The 15,982-nt window shown below is 35.1% G+C and overlaps 1 protein-coding gene across 14 annotated transcripts in view; it reads right to left on the reverse strand.

Moving 5' to 3' along the window:
* The window catches only part of mpp7a (MAGUK p55 scaffold protein 7a), a 192,619-nt gene that overhangs the window by 153,590 nt on the left and 23,047 nt on the right, over positions 1 to 15,982 (reverse strand). For 4 of the 14 annotated variants that reach the window (XR_015503260.2, XR_015503268.2, XR_015503266.2 and 1 more), the window contains exon 2: positions 1,140 to 1,268. The exons of 8 other annotated variants lie outside the window; for them this stretch is intronic. The gene's annotated coding sequence lies outside the window, so the exon portion shown is untranslated. Of the gene's footprint in view, positions 1 to 1,139; positions 1,269 to 1,553; positions 1,627 to 2,339; positions 2,426 to 15,982 lie in introns of those variants that run through there. 2 more of the 14 variants (XR_015503267.1, XM_087274603.1) reach the window with 1 other exon arrangement.

Raw genomic sequence — 15,982 nt, forward strand, 5'->3', positions numbered from 1 at the left:
TACCAAAAAAAAAAAGTATAGGCAGTCAATTTTGCGAATTGACTAGTTGGTAAAAGAATGACTATTCAACCGTCAATACAACAGTTCTAAAACGCAAGTTTATGTAAAAAGGAATTGCATTGGAGATCATAAGAGGTTTTTATACAGACTCAAGACACAAACTGTCACACAGCACAGGTCAGTTTGTCTTAGCAATAAGACATGAACATGCACCTCACATGTGGGGTGCAACCCAGCAAACAGAAAGCAGGACATCACTCACACAGATGGCTGTGACATGCGGCTGAAGCCCAAAGGAGCAGCAGAATGGATGGAATTAGTGGATTTCTACAGCTGTTGTGAGAATAGAGTAGCTCTGCCTCACAAATTCTGGACTTTTTATAACTCTTGATTAAACATAATGTAAAAACAAAACTGTCCTGATGCTAATCTTTCCCATAGGTCAAACAAGTACTACTTATTCACAATTCAGATAGAAAAGTATAGATGTTGCAAACAATGCATAAAACAAGATGTTTGCAGAGATTCTCTCTTTAGCCATTTTGATGCTTTGAGCTCAACAGTCAGTTCCTGTCACACACAGAACAGCCCTCAGGCTAATCCACATGCTAAGCCTCTTAGCATGAAAACAAACAATGGAAGCAACAATAGTTATAATTTTAGAAGTTTAACAGCAACAAAATTCACCTCTTAAATCCTCATATTACTTCCTTTAATGCAGAGTCTTGCTTCAGATCATTAACATATTATCAATGAACAAACAATGAGCAGTTCCATTCAACTTCTGGTTTAATTGTCTAGGCTGGTAGCTCTTAATCAGGGGAACAGTAACCAAACACTTCTAAGGGCCAGTGAAATGACTTAAAATGCATCCAACATAATAAATTGTCATTTATATTTAAAATCATAATATCAGAAAAGCATTACGATAGTGATGAAATCCTATTTGTCCTCAAAACATTGTGACCAACTGCCTAATATCCTGTTGGTGGTCCACCACATGCTGACAAAACAACGCCTTGCAAGGCACAGACTCTACAAACACCTGTCTGGGGTTAGCATTGTTGCTTTAACAGTTTTAAAAATGTTTTTGTAGCTTTAACAATAATTTAAATACAATACAATACATTCATTCATACATTATTTTGTCGGCTTAGTCCTTTTATTAATCCGGGGTCGCCACAGCGGAATGAACCGTCAACTTATCCAGCACGTTTTTACGCAGCGGATGCCCTTCCAGCTGTAACCCATCTCTGGGAAACCCATCTCTGGAAAACACACACACACACACACACACAATGGACAATTTAGCCTACCCAATTCACATGTCTTTGGACTGTGGGGGAAACTGGAGCACCCCTAGGAAACCAGAGTGCGCGAACGCAGGGAGAACATGCAATCTCCACACAGAAACACCAATTGAGATGAAGTTCGAACCAGCGACCCAGCAACATTCTTGCTGTGAGGCGAGAACACTGCCTACTGCACCACTGTGTCGCCCAATACAATACAATACAACACAATACAATGTTATTTTAAATTTGATGACTTACCTTCTGTGTTATACTGCCCAGAAAACCATTAAGCATTATTTATTTCATTTATGTCTTTGCTGTACTGTAATTTCTGTTTAACAACAAAAAAAATTTTTGTTTATTATTTATTCATCATTTAATTATAATAAAGAATTGCACTACACTATATCATCCCAATCATTATTAAATTACAAATTATTTCTATATTTATAATTTATTAGTGTAAGAGTATACAGCACCATCCATAATATAATATAATATAATATAATATAATATAATATAATATAATATAATATAATATAATATAATATAATATAATATAACATAATATAATATAATATAATATAATATATGAGCAATATCACACGAGTAGCAGTGCGATATGGCTGTATATCAGCACTGGTGGAAGGCGTGCATTGGCACGAGGCCACAGGCAGAGTGCCTTGGTGTCCCACAAATGACAATATACAGCCCTATCACACTGCTACGAGTGTGATATTGTGTTTATACAACAGTTCGACTCCATAATCGTGTATATAAAAAAGAAAACCAAACACAGAGTCTAAAAATCCCTTTTGTATAAGGAACTACTTTCCCCCGCCATTCATTCATGTCACTCTAGAGCCAGTATCTTAATGACTCTCTAGTGTTATCTTAATGATTCTCTAGCGTAATGTATAAAGTAATGACAAAACGGGTGATTTTGCTGACATTTTAAAATTGAAAGAGCTGAACAGCATGAAACGCCATCAGTCTAGAGACATTTTCTTGTATTTCTCTGTTGTATTCGGCATATCACTATACCTGCCAACACTCCCGTTTTTCCAAGGAGTCACCTACATTTCAGACCCATCCAACCACCTCTTCTTTCTTTCTCTTACTGAACTAGTCTGTAGTAACGAAAACAGGAGACTCATTAGAAAAAAAAAACAGATGGCCAACCAAAAAGTAACTCAGGGTTATACAATAATCGGATAGCCAATTAGAATCGAGAATCAGACAGAATTGTTTCATAAAATAAAATAAAATAAAATAAAATAAAATAAAATAAAATAAAATAAAATAAAATAAAATAAAATAAAATAAAATAAAATAAAATAAAATAAAATATAATATAATATTAGGCGACACATTGGCATAGTGGGTGGCCCATTTGCCTAAGAGCAAGAAAGTTGCCGAGTCAAGCCTTGGCTGGTTCAGTTGGCATAACTGACCCAAAGACATGTGATATAGGTGAATTGGGTATGCTAAAATTGACCGTAGTATATGTGTATGAGTGATTGTGTATGGATGTTTCCTGGTGATGGGTTGCCGATAGAAGGGCATCCGCTGCATAAAACATGAGCTGGATAAGATGGCGGTTCATTCTGATGTGGCAACCCCAGATTATTAAAAGGATTAAGCCTAAAAGAAAATGAATGAATGAATGAATAATATAATATAATATAATATAATATAATATAATATAATATAATATAATATAATATAATATAATATAATATAATATAATATAATATAATATAAAGTATTGAAGTTTCTTCCAATATCATGCAGCCCTAAACCAGACAATAATATTAGTCCTTGTTGTTTTTGAACCTCTGATGACAGGTCAAATTATTTTGGTTCATCAGTGTACACTCACATATTACTTGTATTTTATATTAAAAGAACACTGTAATGCTTCCAAAGTCATGCTTTTCTAAACTATGCTATAGATGGCAGAGGCAAAAAAATCATCCAAACACCGCATTACATGCAGACCACAGAAATTCAAATGGTTATTTAACTCTACCAGCACAGGCCTCCTTTTCCACTGTGTAGTACCATGTAGTGTCTCTCTTTGTCTACTGGGAGCTGGGACAGACAATAAAGGTAAATACGTTTATAAGTTTGTGTGTGTGCAATCATTAGAATTTTCATCATTTAAAAACCCAACATAACTTTTTACTGGATAAGTGTATAATATTAAACAACAAGCAACACGTGAATAGGCCAAAACCATGGCATATTGATCTCTAGGGGTCAATTTATTGACTTCTTGGTTTTGCCTTTTCAGCAGTTCAGTTGCACTTTATATGGATCGCATATCAGCACTGAACTAAAGCCAGTAGCTATTTAAAGAAACACCAAAACTAGAGTCTGGTTGCAAGTGTGTGTATCAGAGATACACCTATAGCATCCAATACAAAAACAACACACAGTTTGTAAATAAACAAGCAAAACGACAAGCCAAGTCAGTCACCTGTAACATCTTGGCTAAAGAATGATGCGCACAACAAAAGAAAAAAGACAGTTCATTGATTAGTCATCATGCAACATCGAAGCCATTAATAAGGTCAAATAAATAAATAATAAAAGTTGCTTCACAGGCAAAGCAAGTTTTTGTGTTTCGGTGAAAAGCATCCACTTACAATAAACTGTGATTTACAATTAGCGGTCGTTGCGGTGGGGAAAATATCTAATTGCAGTTTTTTGACATTTATTGCTATTTCTATTTGATTTGCGATTTAAATTTGTAAGCTTCAGCTCAATAATCTTTATTGTAGCTTCTTACTGCTAAAATGCAGTGAGTGTTAAAAAAGGAACTGAAAAGATATCAACTTACTCCAACATTAATTTAAATAATACACTTATTTTTCTCCAGAGCAAACAGTAAGCACAAATAAAATGACATTTCTTTTCTGTAAATAAGTTCAACTCAAATTAGCTTATTGTACAAACAAAAAATATATAATTATAAAAATACAGAACACTCAGCAAAGAGCCTTTCTTTAGCTTATATAGTCTAAAAACAAAATTACCACAGATGCTCCACAAAATAACCAAAATACATCATCACAACCACTCGTTCACGCTTTCCTATTTGTTTTATTGTGGGCGTTCCGCATAGTTCGGTTGCACAATTTTGATTGGGCAAAACAAAAGTGCGCTCACTCAATGGCCAAGACTATAACACACAGAAGGCAGTCATGCATTTACTCTGGGTGGGGAAAATTAAATTATATATATATATATTTTATAATCGCAGCCTCTTGCAAATAGCTAATCGCAACATTTCAAATGGTGATTGTGATTTTGATTAATCGCACAGCTCTAGGAGTAACAGACAAAGAAATTATTACTATTATTACTTTATTTTTGGTTAATAACAAAAATGTACAGTATATTGCCAAGTGGTGGTACCCTGGATGTTTTAAGCCAATTATTATTAAAACAAAAAATGAACAAAATTTCAGTATATGTTGCCTATTTTAATGAATAATTATGTATTTTCTTAAATTTTCTATGGAGCTATGATTATTTTTGTCGGCAAAATTCAAACAAGAAAAAAAAGACAATATTGTGTCTGAAATGCAATTTAATATGAAGTTCTCATGTGTTAAATTGCTGTTTAAAATGATTAATTACAATAGCAAGCAAGCACTCACACTGGTATTCCGGAAACTTTTGTAAAATATATTGCAAATATATTATGCAATATAGGCAGCACAGTGGTGCAGTGGGTCACACAATCGCCTTACAGCAAGAAGGTCACTGGTTCGAGCCCCGGCTGGGTCAGTTGCCGTTTCTATGTGGAGTTTGCATGTTCTCCCAAAGTTTGCGTGGGTTTCCTCTGGGTGCTCCGGTTTCCCCCACAAGTCCAAATATGTGTGCTATAGGTGAATTGGGTGGGCTAAACTGTCCATAGTGCATGTGTATGAGTGAGTGTGTATAGGTGTTTCCCAGTGACTGGTTGTAGCTGAAAGGGCATCCGCTGCGTAAAATATATGCTGGATAAGTTAGTGGTTCATTCCGCTGTGGCAACCCTAGATTTATAAAGGGACTAAGCCGAAATGAAAATGAATGAATAAATGAAGTCATAATAAAAACTTATACAGAAATATTTTTGCTTTCACAACTTGATTAAAAACATGGCATTCTATAGCTACACATTCTAACAGGCTTCAGCACACAATGAATGGTTTTTATAATAATTATAGCACAATAAAACATGTACAACAACAGTAAACTGCATCAATTTTAAATTTATGTTAACTTTCCTTTGCTTGCAACAAACATAATCCAACATATAGATCAAAAAGAAGGAAGGTGAAAAAGAAAGCATGTGGATGCATTTAGACAATCATAGTTGTACAGAATAGTGTGGCCTACAGTAAAAGGAGGAAGCAATTTAGTTTTCGACCGTCTGAGGGCTTAAACTGGAACTCGTAAGCCATGGGAAAAGCCCACAAAAGTTCCGTATGAATAAAAGAGGTCAAAACAGTCATGAACCACTCTGACGTTGTAAAGCGGGACAGTGGTCTACAGTAGTGCACTCTTATGAGGTGACTGTTTGAGAGCCTCATTGTCTAAACTATGAGAAAGACAGAAAGGGAGCGATAGATGTGTGCATGTGTGAGTGTAAGCCCCCCTTCTCTATAATGGACTCCTTTGTCTCAGAGATGTTTAAACAAAGCGAGCGCTGGCCGCAGGACATTTCAGGGCCACTGTCTCTTTTTTCTGAATGAGAGTTACTCACCCAAATCTGAGTGGAAGAGAGCTGCACAATCAGAGCTTCTCTTCATTTCCCTCCCTCGTATCATTACTTCCGCATTCTCTCATGTTTATCGATCTTTATCTGTTTTAGGCTGTTAGAAGGATAGCATTGTCCTCTAGCGATTTATCCATGGATGCCAATCAGAGGTCCTGGCCTTCCTCACACCCATGCTATCATGACACCATCATCAAGCCTGCTTTCTCTACAAGTGTGTGGGATTTGGTGCTACAAAAATAATAATAAATAAATAAATAAATAAATAATCTAAACCACCTAAACACTTTGATATCACATTTATTCAATTTTACAAAAACTAGAGCTTTTGAATACTCACAAGTTGGTAAAAAGGTAATTGGTCTAAAACTATGACAGATGATTTGTATACATTTACACATTTTCAAGGTTCTGGTTGCACATCATAAACTAGACAATAGTGCATTTTCAGTTTGTTTCTAAATACACCTTCTGCAGGGTTGTGAGAGATTCATGTCTCTCTGATAAAATCATAATTGTTCTTACTAAAAAACACTCACTGTAAAAAAAAACAAAAATTTATATAAAAAACATCTTGATTACGCAAATACACCCTGTATTATAAAGACAATGGAGTTAGAATGGACCTAGAATTTAAAAAATAAAAGTAAAAAAATACCCCTGTATGTTTTTATATTTGATTTATTCTTTTTAAATAGTACCAACTTTGTTAAAATAACTAGCGAATACTAAACAAGTTGAACTAAACTTTCAAAAATTAACAAAACAAGTTATACAAAATAAAAGTTCAATACAATCAGTACAGACTCTGGGGCAATGCAGCTGTAACTAGTTTAATAGTTTAAACATTTTAGACACAACACTTTTATTCTTTTATTCAGTATAGCTATCAATAATACAGTTCCAAACAAAGCAGAACATTTGTGCACCTCAGATCGACAATGAAGTTTTTATTCCTGAATGAAAGTTTGTTTCTAAGGTTGTACTCGCACTAGGTACAGTTGCCTTGAACCGTGCCGAAGTGCGATTGTCTTCCCTTCCCTCTACCCTAACAACTTGCTCTCACACTGCATTTTGCTTTCTAAACCGGAGACTGTTTACATCGTCAATGCTGCGACTGTTCATTTTAACAGGAAGAAAAGTGCTTTAAAGTGGAGAATGATTTAGTTGTATCGTTTTAGTTGTTTGGGATGCAATGACACGCAGTCAAATATTTTGCAGAATAGATTCACAACTTCTAATGCTCATTAATGATCACAAACGTCATTATGCTGCACGTATAAGGTTTGCTGAAGTTGCAGCTGATGTGCAGCAAAAAGGTTTTACGTCTTTAGTAAACTATGACAGTTTGTGTTCATTTAAAAGTAAGAATGATTAATTTCATCCACATGAAACTGTTCCTTAAAAGTGACATCGCGTCTTCAGTTTTGGGCTCAGGCATGCTTTGCACTCACACTACAAGCGTACCACACCAAAGCCCAACTGAACCACGCTCTGGCACACCCAGGGCTTAGTTTATGCCGAAACACGCCGGATCCAGAACCTCTGAAATCTGATCCAGCACCTCATTTTACTGATCCCTCTCCTCAACTGCCCTCCTCCTGTCCCGCCGTTTACTTCCACTTTCGTCCATGACACCCCTAACCACTCACTATCGTCTGCAACACCCCAATTTTTGAGCGAATCATCTGAATGAATGATTCAACAAACAAAGGACCTAAACCAGCACAAAAGGAATAAAGCAAATATTATTTTATTAACAAAACTAAAATCCTTAAAACTATGACCCCTAAAACAAAAAATTATGGTCAGTTTTCATCAACAAAATTTTTTTCACTGACAAAAGCCTAGACAAAAACTAAATAAAATATATTTTGAATGACAAACACTGATAAAAATGTACTGACACTTTCTTTAAAGGGCACATAGTTTACCCCTTTTTTATGATTTTATATTAGCATTATGCTCCTTCTGAGTGTGCCAGTTTAGGTTCAGTTTAAAACAGTTCAGATTTTTCTATTATAATGTCTTAAAGTGTCATGTTGGGGGCGTGTACGCAGCTCGCTGTTTTAGGGGTGTGTTGCTTCACGTGAAAATTAGTTTCGGCCAACCACCCAACGTAACAAGGAGGCGGAGCTAAGAGCTCACCCGCTTTGTGTTCGCAACAGACAGGCAGACTAAAAGAAGGAGCAGAAGTAAGAGGATCAGCATTCAGCCGTACATGTACGACTCTGACACAGACCAAGCAGAGAGTACAAAATCATAGAGTCCAAAATCATTTGTGTCTTTGTATAGTTTTACAGCCAACTGTGTGCTAGTTTCAAGTGCCGAGCTTGTACACCGAGACTAATAACCATGCACACTGAATTAACTTTGACTGAGGCACCGGATGCCCCGCTCGAAGCTGCCACACGGCACACCAGATACTCTTTGTGGCGCGGCAGAAACATGAAATGTCCCAAATCGTCAGGCCACGCATTTCAGAACTGTAAACACAGGTTTCCATCAGGGCACACACAACGGCGCCCCCCAAGTCGGCAGCTGTTCGCGCGGCACACAGCCGCCAACTTGAAGCGTCGCGTGCACCCCGACAGAAACCCAGGTGATTAGGTGACGCATGCCTGTCAATCAATGTTAGTGGGTGGGGGGACCGCACTCCTACATCACGTTGCGGTCGCTTTAAAAAAAAAACGCTCCAATTGGTTCACCGTTTTTATGTTGTTAAATTGTATAAAAAGCACTGGGTGTGTTTATATCACCCCAATATATACTTACACACGTCTGTCCAAACAGTTTGAAAAGTAGGTGCCCTTTAATGAAAACAAGATGAAGTTATTAGCAATATGCTAAAGGTATTAATAAAGTTGGACAGCACACAATATACTTCTAAACTAAAAACATCCATATATTGTAAACTTGTAACAACACGCTATTACATTCACTTTCAATTTGGCGAATGCAAGTTTGTTTTGTTTAGGTTTAAAGCTACACTGTGCATAAAGTTAAATCTTTGCATGTTTCATTCCAACAATATCATTCAAGCTCATAAAAATTTTCTACAGGCATATATTATCAGCTTACAAATTTTAGAGGTATGCATAATTTATATATTATGACTAAATTGGTTAGATTTTAGGTCAACCAAACCTAGAGTAGATTTAATCTAGGAAAATTTTATGAAATTTAGAAAGAAAGAAAAACTATACACAATTATTTTAGATTTAATTGACTACAAAAGCTAGAAAATTATGAATACAAACAAAATCACTTTGTTAAAGTAGTAAATAGTTAGTACAGTACCATATTTCCATACAAACATGCTATGCCAGAGTAGACGCACAAAATCAAAACTGCATTCAAACAAGTTTGGAAACCTAAAGTCAGGGCTAACAGAAGAATGCAGGAAGGTGTGATACAATCAGCATGGCAGTATTTACTACTACAAGATAGATGCCTTTAATGGTCAAAACAAGTAAAGAGAGTTAGGAGAACATTAATCCTGTTGTAGCGTAAAGGGATATTCAACACTCAGTGAGCCCCATGGAGTGCAAGGAGACTTCACACCTAAACGGAAAGCAGAGCCCAGAGATCACAGAATAAGAGTCTACTCAGCTCAATTGCTTTGACCCTTATCTTATCTGGGTGGAATCACAACAAGAGAACAGCTTAAACTAAAATGAAGAATTTAATGAAAGGAGTTAAACGCAATCAGTAAAACAGACTCTGTGTGGGTGATGCAGCTAACTAGTTTAATAGTGCATAGAATATTACTTATTCAGTAGGTCTTGAAGTGACTCGTATTAAAACAGCAGCAGATTGCAGCCATTTAAAATCTATTTTAGGCTACTGCTATATAATATGCACAAGTTTGGCATAAACATTGTAAATAAGTGATATATGATTTCAATCAAAAGAATCATACCAGGAAAGAAAGCATTAAATAGAACAGAAAAAGCACAGTTCAAAGATTTGTGTTCGATATATGTTAATATTGCTTAGTATCAGCATGTCTACATATTTAAATTTCAAATTATATTTTGAAATATTAATGATTAATAATAACAAATACTAGACACCCGATAAACTGTGAATTACAGTTCCTTCTAAATACACAACCATAAAAATATTCCTCTTATTTTGGAGATTGTTCAAAGCGTCAAATACTACTACACCGGATGACTAAAGGCTCTGGCGCAGGTTCGCAAGTCCCCTAAAGTAGTTCTAGATGGACACTAAGGCCCCGTTTCCACAAATACGTTTTAGTTTAAAAATGCATACATTTTGCTACGGTTACACCATCCATCCACACTACGCCGGAGTCTTCGAACGCCGAAAACAGAGCTTTTTGAAAATGCTGAAGAGGCTGTTTTAGTCTAAAAACGCTGGTCGTCCGTGCCAGTGTGAATGGGGGAAAACGGAGACATCTGAAAACGGAGGCGGGGCTGCATTAGAGATTTTTCCTCAATATTAAGTAGCCTAACAAAGTTTAGTGTTGCATATTCTCCTTGTAAGTTCAGTAGTAAGTAGCTGCATATTTATATGACTGTCATCTTCACTGTATGCATATTTATAACAAAATGGAGCCTATAACATTACTGCCTCCTTTTATTTTAATTGAAAATATGAAACATACCCTCTCTTTTGCTGAATATCAGTTTTAATAAATCAATAATGGCCATTATAAAAGTATAACGTACAATACGTTTATATAATATAAGAAATAAAGGCAAGCAATCAGTCAAATGTGCAGAATCAGTGTATGCAGTTACATAAATTAATATATTAACTTATCTTTGCACTCAGCAAAAACACATTACCTGAGAACAAGTAATAGATTCAAAAGACCAAAGTCGGGGATATAAACAACTAGATGAATTAAATTTAGATGTTTGACAAATATAGTGAGATGAGATCCAGTGGTAGATCCTTGATGAAGCTCTCCTCGCTGCAGTGCATGCCAGAATGTGTTTGTGTGGTCATGTGATGTGCATTTTCAGCAGTGTAGTGTGGATGGAGAGTATTTTAAAGAACGCTCGGTGAATTGCCAGTGTGAATGCAGATCATTTTCATTGTAAAACGCCATTTTAAAACAAAGACGTATTAGTGTAAATGGGCTCTAAAGTTGTTGCACGTCTGCCGCTTCCCGTCTCTGAAGGTAGCGTTTAAAAAAAAAAAAACACCTGTGAAGAAACACGACAAAGAGGAACATAAAAACCTACTGCCAGCTAGCGTTTCAGAAGTGTTATTGCAGACACAAACAGCACGCAGAAATATAAATGCACGACTACGCGCAAGGCAGTCGACGTGGGTCATGCTGATCACTCAACGTACAAGTGTAATTCAGCCCAAGACTATAGTGTTGGGCAATATTCTTTATAGTAAAATCTGAAATATATATTTCTGTGAGAGTCTGTGAGACAAAATTTACAAATTCAATATATTAAGAATTTGTTTCATTTTGATTTGCTTTTGTGATCATGCCACATTACATGTGTGAAATTGTAATTGCGGTGCATAATTTTACTAGCAAAGATTAAGTTGGTAATGACAAAAACCGTCACATTTTGGCAATATTTCTCATTTACAGTTAAGTCTGTAGATCAAACAAGCATCAATCATTAACTCATTAGCAAAAAAAAAAGAATCTACGGTTGCCAAAACACCAAATTCAGCCCATAACAAACAAATGCAAAGTAAAAGACCTTAAATGATTTACCTGCATGCATGTACTTAAAGAGCCGATTAATTAGCGACAACTAAACCAAACTTAAGTATGTGATAAAGGGATAAGCGTTAAGGGAGGGAAAAAAAAACAATTATGGCTGATTTGGTCCTAAAGAGTCATGACCACAGCAAGCACCTGGACATTTTGTTGATCCCTTACTTTTTATTTCTGCAGCAAATTTTGTCACTGGAAAAATTCTAAAGTCACAGCGTAAGCAGATACACAAAAGTGCAATTTTCCTCTATTGCTCACAAATCATGTCTGTGGTTGCTTGAGCCTGTTGTTACCTGAGACTTGGGTGCTAGAGTGTCCTGGAATTACCTCAGTACCCTTGAAGCACCTATAGAGATAGATTTCCTGTGTTTGTGTGGCTGCATGTATTAATGACCATAGCACTCCAGAAAGGGCCCAGAAGAGATTAAACCCTGTGAACGGATATCCAACTGGGGAAACCCTGCCAGGCCTTTTCCTTGTCCTCTCCACAAACTAAGCGTATACCTGGTTACACAATCGGTTGAAAGAATCCTTTCCTTACCGCAGGTAAGCTTTGGATCTAATTTAGGATCATCAGCACTGACTCTGAGTGTAAACGCTTGCCGATGAGCTTATTAGGCCATAAACCAAATTACAACACTTCACACAGATAATGATATGTAACTTTTACTATGACTCGGAAAAAAAATCAGGAGGAGTTTACCAAAGTAAAAGATCATGTCTGGGCAGTGTCTAACAACACTTTCAAAATGCAGTGAGTCACTGAGAACAATGGATCATTTATTATCTGGGATTATTCTGGAAGAAGCACAAAATGAAACTTAAATAGCTGCCAAAGACTAATCCAAGTATGTTCAGACTGATCCAATCAGCGCAGCGCAGTCTAAGAGCAGGAGTGGAATTAGTGGGATCACTGAGATACTTATAAGGAAGTGATAAGCAGCTGAATGCTCTTCCCATGCTTACATCAGCAACAGCTAAAACACGCCATCAGGTCCCTGAGGTACTTAAAGCGATGTTCCTCATGTTTAAGGGCAAAGTTGTCGAAATACCCCAGCAGTAAGGTATACTGTTAGCAAAACCTGCCGAGACTGTCCAAACTGCTGAGCACTGTTGTGCTCAATAACAGAATAAACAAAGCAAATTACAGTAGTGAGAAAACAGCAGTTATGAAAGCATTTGGTCTTGACACTGTGGATGTGCTCTGATATTTGACACTCCAGTCATGTATCATGCATTCAACATTTTGTTTTAATTAATGCAGCTTTACAGCATTAATAACAAAATAAAAATAAAAAAGTATTTCCCCTTTAATTAGAATAACTGCTTCAGTTTTCTCAAGAAGCCAGTGCTCCAGTTTTTAATGTTTTTCTTTGATATCTCGATGGACTAAACAGAGGCAATAGAGGTTTCCACCTAAACCCAGAGCCACGCCTTTACCCATTACATCACAAGCCAAATGTAATTAAGCCTCCAGAGCCTGGATTGCAACTCTGCACAAGACGTTTGACCAGAGGAGACATAGTGGTACCCAGCTGATGCCATTTTTTTCTTTCACTTTCATCAATTGGCAACTTTCATCAACTGGCTTGCTCAGTTTGAGACTCAAATTTAACTCTGCAGAAACCCTAAGACTTACAACATTTAAGACCATTATGAATGAAATTTTAGACACATAAAAGGGCTAAAGGCTAAGGAATCTTTCAAATGGATTTTAGATTTTAGGAGAAAATTTGTATAATTTTAATATAATAAATGTATAAAATTATAATTTAATAAATTTAATAATGCAATAATACATTAATAATAAAAAAATATTTTAATTTCTCAGCAAAATATTTTAAACACTGTGTAAAAACAAGCAACCTCTACTCGTATCCATATTTTTTTTTTTAACATAAATATTCTTTAAAAAAAAATGAACAAATGTTTTAGAAACTATAATAAACTAAATCTATACACAATAATCTGTCCAGGTTGATGTGCTCAGCATTAAATTCATGAAGAACTTTAAAACAAATGTTATCTTAAGGAAAATAATTAAAACATTATGATAGAGTTAAAAATAATATTTTTAATAAATAATGTTAAAGTTTTATTGAGATGATTGTTGATGATTTTAAGGTTTTGACCAGATTTGGTAGCAATACATGAAAAAAGCAAAATTAAGACCTGTTCAAAAAAGATTTAAGACCTACAACACAATATTTCAGTAAATTTAGGAGTTTTTAGTGCCTAACATTTAATTTACTAGAACATCTATGTTAGGCTGCTTTGACTCAATCTACATCGTAAAAGCTCTTATAGAAATAAAGAAGAATTGAATTTAAAAAGTTAACCAGTGCTTACCAGCTGGAGCGATTTTTCTACATTAGTTTGCTTTGGTAGGTTATTTTAAACTACTATCTCAAATTAAATTTGTTTTGATTCAAAATTTAATTGAAAATTTTTTTAATTGAAAATTCTTTGCTTAAAGTATTTGTATAGGGCCATACTGGGTTAGACAGCGTAGTTTTTTTTTTTTTTAAAGCAAGAATATCATGGTAACTAGAATTACAGTACAAAACAGTACTGCTGCTTCAGAATACTTCAGATACAGTTAAATTCATAATTATTAGTCAGAATTTGTTTTTCTTTTTTTTAAATATTTAACAAATGATGTTTAACAGAGCAAGGAATTTTTTTACAGTATCTCTATTATTATTTTTTTCTTCAGGAGAGAGTCTTATTTGTTTTATTTCGGCTAGAATTAAAGGAGTAATTTTTTAAACACCATTTTAAGGTCAAAATTATTAGCCCCTTTAAGCTATATAGTTTTTCGATAGTCTACATAACAAACCATCGTTATACAATAACTTGCCTAATTACCCTAACCTGCCTAGTTTACCTAATTAAGCCTCTAAATGTCACTTTAAGCTGTAAAGAAGTTTCTTGAAAAATATCTAGTCAAATATTATTTACTGTCATCATGGCAAATATAAAATAAAACAGTTATTAGAAATGAGTTATTAAAACTATTATGTTTAGAAATGTGCTAAAGAAATCTTCTCTCCGTTAAACAGAAATTGGGGGAAAAATAAACAAGGGGGCTAATAATTCAGAGGAGCTAATAATTCTGACTTCAACTGTATATGGACACATATTGGATAAGTAGAGCAAAGCCACACCACATGCAACAAGTTGATCTTCCATAGTTAATCGAATTTGGAAAATGAAGTGTTTTTGTGAGGCAATATAACTGATTTGCTGATATGCTTTAATAGCCCATTTAAATACCAGATCAATGTAGACCTTGGTGGTTGTAAGTATCACTTCCACATAGCATTTATAACACTGAAGGTGAAGAGCAACATGATTAAATGCCTGTTCATACCAAGAAAGATTACCAAAATAGTAACATTAAAGTCTCAATAATAATACATTAAATAAAAAAGGTTATCGTTCCTAATTTGAATGGCCTTAAATAAAATATTTGTAAGAAAACAGACCACCACAATACATCAAACACCCCAATCCTATTACCTTAGTTACAACAGATTACTTTCCACATCAAGTAATATTATATTCATACATTTATACAGTTAAAGAAATTTAAATTTAATTTTAAAGAAGTAGCTAAAAGTTGCAGTTTTGAAATTATTGGAATGTGCCAGTTGTAAGAATATTGTGCCGAGTGACAAGTAATGGAGTCTAATCAATAGGATTGTATCAACCAAATTGTTTAGACCAATGCTTAAAGAGAATGCCTTATCATCTGTATATGTCCTCAAAAGGCTGCCCTTGAAGCCACTACAAAGAATCTGTTTGCATTTATCCTGCATTGCTTCTTTGCTAAAAGAATATTAAATCTTTTCAAAAGGAATCTTCCTAAGTCTTGGATAGAGACAGAGATATAAAAGGAATATAAACCAGAAAGTGAACTGATTCACCTTCTCACACTATTGCTGCATCTTTCGGAGCAGAAAAAACAGAAAGTTTAAGCACACAGTTCCAGTAACTGTCAAACCTTCACTGTAAACGATTTCTTGTTAAATTAACAGTAAGTTACTGGCAACAATTATCCAGTAGCTGCTGTATTTCATAAAACAGTAACATTACTGTAATACTAATTACATTAGTATTACATTTACTGTAAAATGTAATACATCATTTTACTGTTGTTGATTTTTACTGTAACACTAATTACAGTAGTGGTGC

Source organism: Danio rerio, chromosome 12 (genome assembly GCF_052040795.2).
Source record: "Danio rerio strain M-AB ecotype USA chromosome 12, GRCz13ab, whole genome shotgun sequence".
Taxonomy (NCBI): Eukaryota; Metazoa; Chordata; class Actinopteri; order Cypriniformes; family Danionidae; genus Danio; species Danio rerio.